The 15,754-nt window shown below is 45.6% G+C and overlaps 1 long non-coding RNA gene across 2 annotated transcripts; it reads right to left on the reverse strand.

The window, feature by feature from the left end:
- Positions 1-13,743: 13,743 nt before the first annotated feature.
- On the reverse strand, positions 13,744-15,405 carry LOC124285474. Of its 2 annotated transcripts, XR_006900824.1 has the most exons (3): positions 14,980-15,405; positions 14,003-14,303; positions 13,744-13,940 (listed from the first exon to the last, which is right to left on the reverse strand). It is a non-coding gene; the product is annotated as an uncharacterized LOC124285474 (long non-coding RNA). The 2 variants fall into 2 exon arrangements; XR_006900823.1 differs by having other exon boundaries at positions 13,744-14,303.
- Between the last annotated feature and the right edge of the window lie 349 nt (positions 15,406-15,754).

The following is a 15,754-nucleotide window of genomic DNA, read 5'->3' on the forward strand; positions in this document are numbered from 1 at the left end:
TTGTGTAGTGAACCCACTACCAGTATACCCCTTGTGTTGTGAACCCTCAACCAGTATACTCCTTGTGTAGTGAACCCACTACCAGTATACTCCTTGTGTAGTGAACCCACTACCAGTATACCCCTTGTTTTATGAACCCACTACTAGTATACTCCTTGTGTAGTGAACCCACTACCAGTATACTCCTTGTGTAGTGAACCCACTACCAGTATACTCCTTGTGTAGTGAACCTACTACCAGTATACTCCTTGTGCTGTGAACCCACTACTAGTACACTCCTTGTGTAGTGAACCCACTACCAGTATACTCCTTGTGCTGTGAACCCACTACCAGTATACTCCTTGTGTAGTGAACCCACTACCAGTATACTAGTTGTCTTGTGAACCTACTACCAGTATACTCCTTGGGAACCTACTTCCAGTACACTCCTTGGGAACCTACTACCAGTACACTCCTTGGGAACCTACTACCAGTACACTCCTTGGGAACCCACTACTAGTACGCTCCTTGGGAACCCACTAGCAGTACACTCCTTGGGAACCCACTACCAGTACCCTCCTTGGGAACCCACTACCAGTACTCTCCTCGTGAACCCACTACCAGTACACTCCTTGGGAACCCACTACCAGTACACTCCTTGGGAACCTAGTACCAGTACTCTCCTTGGGAACCTACTACCAGTACACTCCTTGGGAACCCACTACCAGTACGCTCCTTGGGAACCTACTACCAGTACTCTCCTTGGGAACCTACTGCCAGTACACTCCTTAGGAACCTATTGCCAGTACACTCCTTGGGAACCCACTACCAGTACACTCCTTGGGAACCCACTACCTGTACACTCCTTGGGAACCTACTACCAGTACTCTCCTTATGAACCCACTACCAGTACACTCCTTGGGAACCTACTACCAGTAAACTCCTTGGGAACCTACTACCAGTACACTCCTCGTGAACCCACTACCAGTACACTCCTTGGGAAACCACTACCAGTACACTGCTTGGGAACCTACTACCAGTACTCTCGTTGGGAACCCACTACCAGTATACTCCTTGTGTAGTGAACCTACTACCAGTATACTCCTTGTGCTGTGAACCCAGTACTAGTACACTCCTTGTGTAGTGAACCAACTACCAGTATACTCCTTGTGTAGTGAACCCACTACCAGTATACTCCTTGTGTAGTGAACCTACTACCAGTATACTCCTTGTGCTGTGAACCTACTACCAGTATACTCCTTGGGAACCTACTTCCAGTACACTCCTTGGGAACCTCCTACCAGTACACTCCTTGGGAACCTACTACCAGTACACTCCTTGGGAACCCACTACCAGTACACTCCTTGGGAACCTACTACCAGTACTCTCGTTGGGAACCCACTACCAGTACACTCCATGGGAACCCACTACCAGTACGCTCCTTGGGAACCCACTACCAGTACGCCTCTTTGGGAACCTACTACCAGTACTCTCGTTGGGAACCCACTACCAGTACACTCCATGGGAACCCACTACCAGTACACTCCTTGGGAACCCACTACCAGTACACTCCTTGGGAACCTACTACCAGTACACTCCTTGGGGACCTACTACCAGTACACTCCTTGTGAACATACTACCAGTACACTCCATGGGAACCCACTACCAGTACACTCCTTGGGAACCCACTACCAGTACGCTCCTTGGGAACCCACTACCAGTACACTCCTTGGGGAACCTACTACCAGTACACTCCTTGTGAACTCTACTACTAGTAATGCCTTTGGAACCTACTACCAGTCCACTCCTTGTGAACCTACTACCAGTACACTCCTTGGGAACCTATTGCCAGTACACTCCTTGGGAACCCACTACATGTACACTCCTTGGGAACCCACTACATGTACACTCCTTGGGAACCTACTACCAGTACTTTTCTTGGGAACCCACTACCAGTACACTCCTTGGGAACCTACTACCAGTAAACTCCTTGGGAACCTACTTCCAGTAGGCTCCTTGTGAACCTACTACCAGTACACTCCTCGTGAACCCACTACCAGTACACTCCTTGGGAAACCGCTACCAGTACACTCCTTGGGAACCTACTACCAGTACACTCCTTGGGAACCTACTACCAGTACACTGCTTGGGAACCCACTACCAGTGCATTCCTTGGGAACCCACTACCAGTTCGCTCCTTGGGAACCTACTACCAGTACACTCCTTGGGAACCCACTAGCAGTACACTCCTTGGGAACCTACTAACAGTACACTCCTTTGGAACCTACTACCAGTACACTCCTTGTGAAACCACTACCAGTACACTCCTTGTGTAGTGAACCCACTACCAGTATACCCCTTGTGTTGTGAACCCTCAACCAGTATACTCCTTGTGTAGTGAACCCACTACCAGTATACTCCTTGTGTAGTGAACCCACTACCAGTATACCCCTTGTTTTGTGAACCCACTACTAGTATACTCCTTGTGTAGTGAACCCACTACCAGTATACTCCTTGTGTAGTGAACCCACTACCAGTATACTCCTTGTGTAGTGAACCTACTACCAGTATACTCCTTGTGCTGTGAACCCACTACTAGTACACTCCTTGTGTAGTGAACCCACTACCAGTATACTCCTTGTGCTGTGAACCCACTACGAGTATATTCTCCTTGTGTAGTGAACCCACTACCAGTATACTCCTTGTCTTGTGAACCTACTACCAGTATACTCTTTGGGAACCTACTTCCAGTACACTCCTTGGGAACCCTACTACCAGTACACTCCTTTGGGAACCTACTACTAGTACACACTCCTTTGGGAACCACTACTAGTAATGCTCCTTGGGAACCCACTAGCAGTACACTCCTTGGGAACCCACTACCAGTACCCTCCTTGGGAACCCACTACCAGTACTCTCCTCAGAACCCACTACCAGTACACTCCTTTGTGAACCCACTACCAGTACACTCCCTGGGAACCCACTACCAGTACACTCCTTGGGAACCTACTACCAGTACACTCCTTGGGAACCTACTACCAGTACACTCCTTGGGAACCCACTACCAGTACACTCCTTGGGAACCTAGTACCAGTAGTACTCCTTTGGGAACCTACTACCAGTACACTCCTTGGGAACCCACTCACCAGTACGCTCTTGGGAACCTACTACCAGTACTCTCCTTGTGAACCTACTACCAGTACACTCCTTAGGAACCTATTGCCAGTACACTCCTTGGGAACCCACTACCAGTACACTCCTTGGGAACCCACTACCTGTACACTCCTTGGGAACCTACTACCAGTACTCTCCTTGTGAACCCACTACCTGTACACTCCTTGGGAACCTACTACCAGTACTCTCCTTGTGAACCCACTACCAGTACACTCCTTGGGAACCTACTACCAGTAAACTCCTTGGGAACCTACTACCAGTACACTCCTCGTGAACCCACTACCAGTACACTCCTTGGGAAACCACTACCAGTACACTGCTTGGGAACCTACTACCAGTACTCTCGTTGGGAACCCACTACCAGTATACTCCTTGTGTAGTGAACCTACTACCAGTATACTCCTTGTGCTGTGAACCCACTACTAGTACACTCCTTGTGTAGTGAACCCACTACCAGTATACTCCTTGTGTAGTGAACCCACTACCAGTATACTCCTTGTGTAGTGAACCTACTACCAGTATACTCCTTGTGCTGTGAACCTACTACCAGTATACTCCTTGGGAACCTACTTCCAGTACACTCCTTGGGAACCTCCTACCAGTACACTCCTTGGGAACCTACTACCAGTACACTCCTTGGGAACCCACTACCAGTACACTCCTTGGGAACCTACTACCAGTACTCTCGTTGGGAACCCACTACCAGTACACTCCATGGGAACCCACTACCAGTACGCTCCTTGGGAACCCACTACCAGTACGCTCCTTGGGAACCTACTACCAGTACTCTCGTTGGGAACCCACTACCAGTACACTCCATGGGAACCCACTACCAGTACACTCCTTGGGAACCCACTACCAGTACACTCCTTGGGAACCTACTACCAGTACACTCCTTGGGGACCTACTACCAGTACACTCCTTGTGAACATACTACCAGTACACTCCATGGGAACCCACTACCAGTACACTCCTTGGGAACCCACTACCAGTACGCTCCTTGGGAACCCACTACCAGTACACTCCTTGGGAACCTACTACCAGTACACTCCTTGTGAACCTACTACTAGTACGCTCCTTTGGAACCTACTACCAGTCCACTCCTTGTGAACCCACTACCAGTACACTCCTTGGGAACCCACTACCAGTACGCTCCTTGGGAACCCACTACCAGTACACTCCTTGGGAACCTACTACCAGTACACTCCTTGGGAACCTACTACCAGTACACTGCTTGGGAACCCACTACCAGTGCATTCCTTGGGAACCCACTACCAGTTCGCTCCTTGGGAACCTACTACCAGTACACTCCTTGGGAACCCACTAGCAGTACACTCCTTGGGAACCTACTAACAGTACACTCCTTTGGAACCTACTACCAGTACACTCCTTGTGAACCCACTACCAGTACACTCCTTGTGTAGTGAACCCACTACCAGTATACCCCTTGTGTTGTGAACCCTCAACCAGTATACTCCTTGTGTAGTGAACCCACTACCAGTATACTCCTTGTGTAGTGAACCCACTACCAGTATACCCCTTGTTTTATGAACCCACTACTAGTATACTCCTTGTGTAGTGAACCCACTACCAGTATACTCCTTGTGTAGTGAACCCACTACCAGTATACTCCTTGTGTAGTGAACCTACTACCAGTATACTCCTTGTGCTGTGAACCCACTACTAGTACACTCCTTGTGTAGTGAACCCACTACCAGTATACTCCTTGTGCTGTGAACCCACTACGAGTATACTCCTTGTGTAGTGAACCCACTACCAGTATACTCCTTGTCTTGTGAACCTACTACCAGTATACTCCTTGGGAACCTACTTCCAGTACACTCCTTGGGAACCTACTACCAGTACACTCCTTGGGAACCTACTACCAGTACACTCCTTGGGAACCCACTACTAGTACGCTCCTTGGGAACCCACTAGCAGTACACTCCTTGGGAACCCACTACCAGTACCCTCCTTGGGAACCCACTACCAGTACTCTCCTCGTGAACCCACTACCAGTACACTCCTTGTGAACCCACTACCAGTACACTCCCTGGGAACCCACTACCAGTACACTCCTTGGGAACCTACTACCAGTACACTCCTTGGGAACCTACTACCAGTACACTCCTTGGGAACCCACTACCAGTACACTCCTTGGGAACCTAGTACCAGTACTCTCCTTGGGAACCTACTACCAGTACACTCCTTGGGAACCCACTACCAGTACGCTCCTTGGGAACCTACTACCAGTACTCTCCTTGTGAACCTACTACCAGTACACTCCTTAGGAACCTATTGCCAGTACACTCCTTTGGGAACCCACTACCAGTACACTCCTTTTGGGAACCCACTACCTGTACACTCCTTGGGAACCTACTACCAGTACTCTCCTTGTGAACCCACTACCAGTACACTCCTTGGGAACCTACTACCAGTAAACTCCTTGGGAACCTACTTCCAGTAGGCTCCTTGTGAACCTACTACCAGTACACTCCTCGTGAACCCACTACCAGTACACTCCTTGGGAAACCACTACCAGTACACTGCTTGGGAACCTACTACCAGTACTCTCGTTGGGAACCCACTACCAGTATACTCCTTGTGTAGTGAACCTACTACCAGTATACTCCTTGTGCTGTGAACCCACTACTAGTACACTCCTTGTGTAGTGAACCCACTACCAGTATACTCCTTGTGTAGTGAACCCACTACCAGTATACTCCTTGTGTAGTGAACCTACTACCAGTATACTCCTTGTGTTGTGAACCTACTACCAGTATACTCCTTGGGAACCTACTTCCAGTACGCTCCTTGGGAACCTCCTACCAGTACACTCCTTGGGAACCTACTACCAGTACACTCCTTGGGAACCCACTACCAGTACACTCCTTGGGAACCTACTACCAGTACTCTCGTTGGGAACCCACTACCAGTACACTCCATGGGAACCCACTACCAGTACGCTCCTTGGGAACCCACTACCAGTACGCTCCTTGGGAACCTACTACCAGTACTCTCCTTGGGAAACCACTACCAGTACACTCCATGGGAACCCACTACCAGTACACTCCTTGGGAACCCACTACCAGTACACTCCTTGGGAACCTATTACCAGTACACTCCTTGGGGACCTACTACCAGTACACTCCTTGTGAACATACTACCAGTACACTCCATGGGAACCCACTACCAGTACACTCCTTGGGAACCCACTACCAGTACGCTCCTTGGGAACCCACTACCAGTACACTCCTTGGGAACCTACTACCAGTACACTCCTTGTGAACCTACTACTAGTACGCTCCTTTGGAACCTACTACCAGTCCACTCCTTGTGAACCTACTACCAGTACACTCCTTGGGAACCTATTGCCAGTACACTCCTTGGGAACCCACTACCAGTACACTCCTTGGGAACCCACTACATGTACACTCCTTGGGAACCTACTACCAGTACTTTCCTTGGGAACCCACTACCAGTACACTCCTTGGGAACCTACTACCAGTAAACTCCTTGAGACCTACTTCCAGTAGGCTCCTTGTGAACCTACTACTAGTACACTCCTCGTGAACCCACTACCAGTACACTCCTTGGGAAACCGCTACCAGTACACTCCTTGGGAACCTACTACCAGTACACTCCTTGGGAACCTACTACCAGTACACTGCTTGGGAACCCACTACCAGTGCATTCCTTGGGAACCCACTACCAGTTCGCTCCTTGGGAACCTACTACCAGTACACTCCTTGGGAACCCACTAGCAGTACACTCCTTGGGAACCTACTACCAGTACACTCCTTTGGGAACCTACTACCAGTACACTCCTTGTGAACCCACTACCAGTACACTCCTTGTGTAGTGAACCCACTACCAGTATACCCCTTGTGTTGTGAACCCTCAACCAGTATACTCCTTGTGTAGTGAACCCACTACCAGTATACTCCTTGTGTAGTGAACCCACTGCCAGTATACCCCTTGTTTTGTGAACCCACTACTAGTATACTCCTTGTGTAGTGAACCCACTACCAGTATACTCCTTGTGTAGTGAACCCACTACCAGTATACTCCTTGTGTAGTGAACCTACTACCAGTATACTCCTTGTGCTGTGAACCCACTACTAGTACACTCCTTGTGTAGTGAACCCACTACCAGTATACTCCTTGTGCTGTGAACCCACTACCAGTATACTCCTTGTGTAGTGAACCCACTACCAGTATACTCCTTGTCTTATGAACCTACTACCAGTATACTCCTTGGGAACCTACTTCCAGTACACTCCTTGGGAACCTACTACCAGTACACTCCTTGGGAACCTACTACCAGTATACTCCTTGGGAACCCACTACTAGTACACTCCTTGGGAACCCACTAGCAGTACACTCCTTGGGAACCCACTAGCAGTACCCTCCTTGGGAACCCACTACCAGTACTCTCCTCGTGAACCCACTACCAGTACACTCCTTGTGAACCCACTACCAGTACACTCCCTGGGAACCCACTACCAGTACGCTCCTTGGGAACATACTACCAGTACACTCCTTGGGAACCTACTACCAGTACACTCCTTGGGAACCTACTACCAGTACTCTCGTTGGGAACCCACTACCAGTACACTCCTTGGGAACCCACTACCAGTACGCTCCTTGGGAACCCACTAGCAGTACTCTCCTTGGGAACCCACTACCAGTACCCTCCTTGGGAACCCACTACCAGTACACTCCTCGTGAACCCACTACCAGTACACTCCTTGTGAACCCACTACCAGTACACTCCCTGGGAACCCACTACCAGTACACTCCTTGGGAACCTACTACCAGTACACTCCTTGGGAACCTACTACCAGTACACTCCTTGGGAACCCACTACCAGTACGCTCCTTGGGAACCTACTACCAGTACACTCCTTGGGAACCTACTACCAGTACACTCGTTGGGAACCCACTACCAGTACACTCCATGGGAACCCACTACCAGTACACTCCTTGGGGACCTACTACCAGTACACTTCTTGGGAACCTACTACCAGTACACTCCATGGGAACCCACTACCAGTACACTCCTTGGGAACCTACTACCAGTACACTCCTTGTGAACCTACTACTAGTACGCTCCTTGGGAACCCACTACCAGTACACTCCTTGGGAACCCACTACCAGTACAGTCCTTGTGAACCTACTACCAGTACACTCCTTGGGAACCCACTACCAGTACACTCCTTGGGAACCCACTACCAGTACAGTCCTTGTGAACCTACTACCAGTACACTCCTTGGGAACCTACTACCAGTACTCTCCTTGTGAACCCACTACCAGTACACTCCTTGGGAACCTACTACCAGTAAACTCCTTGGGAACCTACTTCCAGTAGGCTCCTTGTGAACCTACTACCAGTACACTCCTCGTGAACCCACTACCAGTACACTCCTTGGGAAACCGCTACCAGTACACTCCTTGGGAACCTACTACCAGTACACTCCTTGGGAACCTACTACCAGTACACTCCTTGGGAACCCACTACCAGTGCATTCCTTGAGAACCCACTACCAGTACACCCCGTAGTGAACCCACTACCAGTACACTCCTTGGGAACCCACTACCAGTACACTCCTTGTGAACATACTACCAGTACACTCCATGGGAACCCACTACCAGTACACTCCTTGGGAACCCACTACCAGTACGCTCCTTTGGGAACCCACTACCAGTACACTCCTTTGGGAACCTACTACCAGTACACTCCTTGTGAACCTACTACTAGTACGCTCCATGGGAACCTACTACCAGTACACTCCTTGGGAACCCACTACCAGTACACTCCTTGGGAACCTACTACCAGTACACTCCTTTGGAACCTACTACTAGTACACTCCTTGTGAACCCACTACCAGTACACTCCTTGGGAACCTACTACCAGAACACTCCTTGGGAACCCACTACCAGTACACTCCTTGGGAACCTACTACCAGTACACTCCTTGGGAACCCACTACCAGTACACTCCTTGGGAACCCACTACCAGTACACTCCTTGTGAACCTACTACCAGTACACTCCTTGGGAGCCTACTACCAGTACACTCCTTGTGAACCCACTACCAGTACACTCCTTGGGAACCCACTTCCAGTACACTCCTTGGGAACCCACTACCAGTACACTCCTTGGGAACCTACTACCAGTACACTCCTTGGGAACCTACTACCAGTACACTCCTTGGGAACCCACTACCAGTACACTCCTTGGGAACCCACTTCCAGTACACTCCTTGGGAACCTACTACCAGTACACTCCTTGGAATCTACTACCAGTACACTCCTTGGGAACCTACTACCCGTACACTCCTTGTGAACCCACTACCAGTACAGTCCTTGGGAACCAACTACCAGTACACTCCTTGTGAACCCACTACCATTACACTCCATGGGAACCCACTACCAGTACACTCCTTGGGAACCTACTACCCGTACCCTCCTTGGGAACCTACTACCAGTACACTCCTTAGGAACCTATTACCAGTACTCTCCTTGGGAACCCACTACCAGTACACTCCTTGGGAACCTACTACCAGTACACTCCTTGTGAACCCACTACCAGTACGCTCCTTGTGAACCCACTACCAGTACGCTCCTTGGGAACCTACTACCAGTACGCTCCTTGGGAACCTACTACCTGTATATTCCTTGCTCACAAGGTTTATAGTGGTATTATACCCCATTGTCAACCTAATGCAACTATAACCCTTGTGAACAATCTAAAGCTGACACGAACACTTTACCAGTATGCCCGGTTCTAACACACTGCCAATATAGCAGAGTCGAATATAGTACTAGTACAATTGTCTGAATTCATCTGAAAGTCACGTTTCTTGGCAAGTCAGTGCTTGAGGAACATCTGTATGTCGTTTATCACCGTGACGTAGTGTTAGTGTACGTGCATATGTTACGTACGTGACACACAGAAGCATGGGTCTGGCCTTTTCGTACAGTCACCTAACATGGCGTGAAGGGATATGGAAGGCCTACAGTACGACAGTGTAACGATAGATGAGACAAAATCATTGGTCACAATATGAGTGAGTGCGTATGATTTTGCCACTTATAGCAATGTCACAGCGGGGGACAATATCGCAGCATGTGGGGAATCGAACCAGGGTATTCGGCGTGATGAACAAACGCTTTAATCCAATGGCAACCCCACCACCCGGGGAAATATGAATATCTCATATCCGCTGAAGAAACAGAATATTCTTTTACCTCTTGAATATAAAGACATGATCAAATAAAAAACATGCCATGTACAGAAAGTTTTCATGCTTGCAGGCGGGCGCGGCTGTTTCAAATGTCTTAAGCCATGCGAATTGCTATGAAGAGTTGCGTCCCTTTGACGTGACTAAACTTGTGGGTCAAATCCCAGAGGCTTTTAGAGGAATATATCTTCACTATGAATAGAGATTTTATCATTTTTGAGAATTGCTGTGCTTATCTAAGCACTGCTCCACAGAACCATGTAAAGCAATAAGTAATCCGATTTGTTGCTATTTTTCTTGAAATACTATGTTTTAACTGCTGAGTATGGCATAAGTACAGCACCATGTATTTGGTATCATAAGAAACCCAACAGATTCAGCTTTCTCACAAATACATTTCAGACCAGTCATTGTTATGACACATTGGATTCAGGGCGTTTCCATGGTTACCATTCATTTTTAATTGCATCACAGACATGCATTCTATCATGCCTTTATGTAGCTAAATATTGCTTTTTAAGAGTGTTTACAGGTGTTCATGATATTCTGCTCTCTGGGTGATGAACACATGTGGATAAACACCTTCACGATCAAAAGTCAAGGTCAAATCCGTCAATTTTGTAGCCGTTTTATTATATATTTTATCATATATTGTTGGTATGTCAACACATTGGTTCAGAGCTCAGAATCACTATTTTATGAAACCAAATGTTGCCAAAATGAAAAGTGTTATTCAATATGATTTTTTGGGGGGTGTCACCGTGGCAACCAGGAATTTCAATGACAGATGAAATATGTTCAATGTGCGGCTTTGTTCGTTTACCGTGCCTTGTTAAAAAGATTGAATGGTTGGCTGGTGTGTCAAACCATTTGTCAAACCAAGTCAGCGAGCCTGACCACCCGATCCCGTTAGTCGCCTCTAACGACAAGCATTGGTTACAGAAGATCCATTCTAACTCGGTTGTTAAAAAGAAAGCCCACCACTCACTCACTGCAACCCTTGTTTATAATATAAATACCTTGAAAATGGGCCTACAGCCACACACATACAACACTCAAACAATAAAAATAAAAAAAAAAAAGGCTATTTTCATCTCATCAAACTGTTTATACATTGCACCCTTAATCTCACAGCTTAACATGGGCGTGGCCATTTTGAATGCCAGTGAGCATAGCAGGAAAGACGTATTGGATGATAACATAGTTTGTGGGTTAGTTTACGGGTCCGGGACAAATGAAGCTGAACTATATGTACTTGCAGTCATGATAGTGTTCACGATACCCAGCACCAATAAGTTTACATGTTAGACTAACGCTTTGTCTCTGAATAAATATAATATTGATGGCAATAAATAATCTCATTTACATTGAAGAGCAGCCCATACTAATCTGATCATTGTGAAGGGAAACTGCATGTAGCCAATGCAAGTGAAATGTAAACTATTTGATATTTAGAGCACTGAACAGTGTCATAATGGAGAGATAATAACGTTATCGGTGAAAGTGAAGACTATACTGGTTAACTGCTTGATGGGCATTTAGAAGTTGGAAGGTAACATAACAACGTATGGTATGGATTTACAACTTCTGTATTATTTACAACACGCCGTTTCTGGGCTACTTCTTGTGTTTTTAAAATTATCACGCATGTTCATGTGACCTTGAGCTTTAAACAATTTTCATGTCCTTGTTTGTAAACAGCTGAGTTGTATGTTACACAAGTGAGTGAGTGAGTTTAGTTTTACGCTGCACTCAGCAATATTTCAGCTATATGGTGGCGGTCTGTAAATAATCGAGTCTGGACCAGACAATCGAGTGATCAACAACATGAGCATCGATCTGCGCAATTGGGAACCGATGACAAGTGTCAATCAAGGCAGCGAACCTGACCACCCGATCCCGTTAGTCGCCTTTTACGACAATATTCTAACCCGGACCTTCACGGGTATGTTACACAAGTAATCACTAAAACATATGCATAAAACAAAATGTAATCACTAAATGTCACATATGCATAAAACAAAATGTTAATGTTATGTTTGAGTTATTCACGTCGGTCTTTCCTCCTCTGACTCGCTCTGATCTAACTAAGAATGCTCATTTAAAGTCCATGCTTTACTGGATTCATAACATCGACTTAATTATTGCCAAATGCAGGCGACACCCGGAAGGTATGAATGTCATTACAAATGGTAACTAGAATGTATATTTTACTGAAAATACAGAACTGAAATATATTTTTTAGTGTGTTTTATCCTAAGCTATGCAATATAAAAATTAACCTGTTAATTGATTACTTTTGGCGTTTAACACCAAAGTACCGATAATTGTCATGATATCACGTCGGTCTTCATCATAAATGGTCATATGGGTTGTATTCATTATGTCCTCATGACATAAAATTACGCTTGGGTACTAACCAAAGATCTAACTTTTCTTTTCAAGATCATGCTCACTTTTCACTTAAAAAAATACACAAATGATCCATCTACTTATGCTTTACTGGATTCATAACATCGATCGTTAATTATTGGCGTTTCAGAAAGTGCAGATGCCAAGTTTCGTACACAATGTTTTTTAATATGCTATTTTGTAAGAAACATTGCGATATCTTAGGTTTTGTAAATAAAGTCATTTTTGCCAAATTTGTGACAAAATGGATTTCTCGCCACCTACAAACCTAAAAGTGGATTTTACTTCAATGTCCTTTTGCGTTACTAATATTGCGTTAATATGTTACATATTGCGTTACAGGAAGGTTACATATTGCGTTAGACATGATTTTTGGGGTTGTACATGCCTCAAAAGTCTTTGTCCACTAATACACCAGGAAGGTGTGACATGATTTTTGAAAACTTTCCCTAAAAACCCAAATTATAGTGACGTGTACATTTTGTATTTGCTGTTATGCGATTACAGGGAAATACGTAAAGCTTTATGACCGATCATGAGTTCCCGATTTCCCAGAGCTCTTCTGTATTTATATTCTGATTGTTCGAGATTGTAGGCTAACAGGAAAAACAGCCAACTTCCCCGTTACATTCTAACTTTATAAACTTCGTGTCACTTGAAATGAAATATAATTTGGAATTGACAAACGAACAAAAATATTTAGGAAAGGTGTATTCGGCGTCGTGACATTCATAGGTAATTTGTAAACATAACGGTCAGTCGGCTGTGAGTTCAAACAGAGAGCACAGAGAAGAAGAACGTTTTGGCAGCAACAAGACACGGAAAGTGCTGTCGCTGTGTGGAGCAATTGTACACTACAGAACGCCGTTCTGTGGTTATTTCTGATGCTCATCCTTGCAACAGTGCATCACAATAATAATAGTGCACAAAACCAATTTGATGTAAAATTTATTCAACACATTAATAACCACTGTAAGAATATTGCACAAGAAGGAATGTGTCATTCAAACCTTTACAATCTGCCTAGACCACATAGTAGAAGTGCACAAGAAGGAATGTGTCATTAAAACCTTTACAATCTGCCTAGACCACATAGTAGAAGTGCACAAGAAGGAATGTGTCATTAAACAACCTTTACAATCTGCCTAGACCACATAGTAGAAGTGCACAAGAAGGAATGTGTCATTAAACAACCTTTACAATCTGCCTAGACCACATAGTAGAAGTTCACAGGAGCGGATGTGAGAACGACTGGACTGCTATCTAGGAAACGTGGACAATGCACTTATTGTATGTCAAATTACATATGATGTCCAACTGTCCTTTATCTAGCATTCTTGTTGACGTATTTACGTCCAGGAACGTCACGATATCCCTAATATTGAAGGCAAGTCCGGGAGAACGTCACGCTGAATGTTTGACCCGCGATGTTTTGAAGACACCATGACATTTGGGTTGGCACCATCCAGGTTGTTGTCGCAGAACTACGTCAAATCTGAAAAATACAATTCAACAATGGAGTCTTTGAACGGCATTTGGAAGTGATACACATATAGGCAGTAAGTTATGGACGTCAACTTCAAAATTTTCTAGGAACCTAATGATGGCGAATATACTCCGAAACGTCGTGTTCCTTAAATAAAGAAGCTGACATCCAGAAATGCTCGTCTTTAATGCAACAATCCATTATGATATACTTGCAAACAATAACAAAAAAATTATACTTCTTGTCAGGACATGATAGACATACGAGAATGATATGACACAGTTGTCATGGGAACATGTTGGTAGTACGTAGTAGTCTTTGCAGTAGAAGTAAGTATAAATATTTCATATGACAGTACATGAGGAGTGTGGGTTAGAATTAGTTCCATAAACCCCCAGGAAACACAGGTAGTCTGGTTGTTTGTGTATCAGGGAGAGGGATAGTGTTCATTCTGTCGGTCACTGGTTTGACATACCCAAATTCAATACAGCTTGATCGTTGTGGGCGTGTCTTAAATAATGGTGGCCCGCTACCTGCGAAAAAAGGTTTTTATTTTCAAACAAGTCACATTAAAACTGTTTTCTAAAATATGCTTGTCTCCATCAGTATAACCCAGGTATCCATGTCAAAATATTCACTGGCGAGATATTATGTCAGACCTATAACTATATTTATTTTCGAATACCTTGTTCAGTGGTCGTTAGCAGGATCACTGCCAATGGTGCACTTGAAAGTGTAAGTTCTCTCACAGCTGCCAGTACGGGGGTTGAACCCGGAGCCAGGAACGCAGGCCAAGACGTATGTGGTGCCATCCATGCAGTGGAAGAACTCCCCACAGCCCTCAGAACTTGGGTAATCTCCGTCCGTCCTTCCTCCACAGAAGCCGGTTCCAGGTGCGCTGGCAGGAGCTATAGGAGGTTTTACAATTGCTGACAAAACAGAATATGATGCCGTTTATGTCACAAATATATATGTTGCTAAGTGACCGAAATGTGATATTACCCAATGCAATTACGACAATGTATTTGACTCAAGTATGACTACTTACACGCAAAACGCATGCTTCTACAGAAATGACACGCTTGAGACTAAGCTATAAACAAATACATTAACTTCATGCGTTCACTAAGGTTATATATCTATACTACTCAAAGTTAAAGATCACCCGCGTTTTTCATTTGACTAAGTATAGAATGGCAGATTAACTGTTGTCACATGAAACAATAAAGTGGCCTTAATTTCTTTAGCAGCACTGATATCAAATATACATAAGTGACTTGTGGAACATGCTTACATAGAAAGCAGAATAACTATACATTAGCGCCAGCTCATTTACTCAGTAAATGTATGTGTACCATACACCGATGTGATTGACATATTCCACTCATATACAAACTGTATTGACTGAACCAACCACACACATCACTTAGGACTCTTCGTAAATCACAAGCAAACAATAC

This window comes from Haliotis rubra, unplaced genomic scaffold, assembly GCF_003918875.1.
Source record: "Haliotis rubra isolate DU_JTF1 unplaced genomic scaffold, ASM391887v1 Scf360, whole genome shotgun sequence".
In the NCBI taxonomy this organism is placed as follows: Eukaryota; Metazoa; Mollusca; class Gastropoda; order Lepetellida; family Haliotidae; genus Haliotis; species Haliotis rubra.